Here is a 678-nt window from a genome sequence, read left to right on the forward strand (position 1 = left end):
CTATGAGTCGGAACCGACTCCACGACACATAACAACAACATTCAATTTGTATGTTGAGCAAATAATCTAAGACGCTAGATTATATGAAGAACATAGCATCAGCATTGAAAGAAGACGCATTAACAAGCTGCGATATGCAAATGCAACAACCTTGCTTTGCTGAAAGTGAAGAGGATTTAAAATACTTACTGATGAAAATCAAAGACCATACTCTTTGCTATAGGTTGCACCTCAATGTAAAGAAATGAAAAGTCCTGAGGGACTCATCTTCTGGCCTTATGTCAGAGAATGTTTCACTACTATATATAAGGTTTTTAGAGACTAATATCTCAGAAGTAGACTGCATATTCCTTGGATCATAAACAACATCCACATGAATAGAGAACAGATTGATGTTGTCAAATCATCATTTTGCTTTGGATCAACCATAAACAGTCATGAAAGCAGCAGTCAAAAATTTAAATAATGTATTGCTTTAGTCAAATCTGCTGTACAAGACCTCTTTAGAGTGTTCAAGAGCAGAGATACCAGTTTGAGGACTAAGGTGCTTCTGACCCAAGCCATGGCAATAACCTCATATGCATTTGAATGTTGGAGAATTAATAAGGAAGACCATAGCAGAATTTATGCATTTGTATTATGGTGTTGCAGGAGAATGTTTAAAAGTACCATGGACTG

The sequence above is a fragment of the Chrysochloris asiatica genome, unplaced genomic scaffold (genome assembly GCF_000296735.1).
Source record: "Chrysochloris asiatica unplaced genomic scaffold, ChrAsi1.0 scaffold00043, whole genome shotgun sequence".
NCBI lineage: Eukaryota > Metazoa > Chordata > Mammalia > Afrosoricida > Chrysochloridae > Chrysochloris > Chrysochloris asiatica.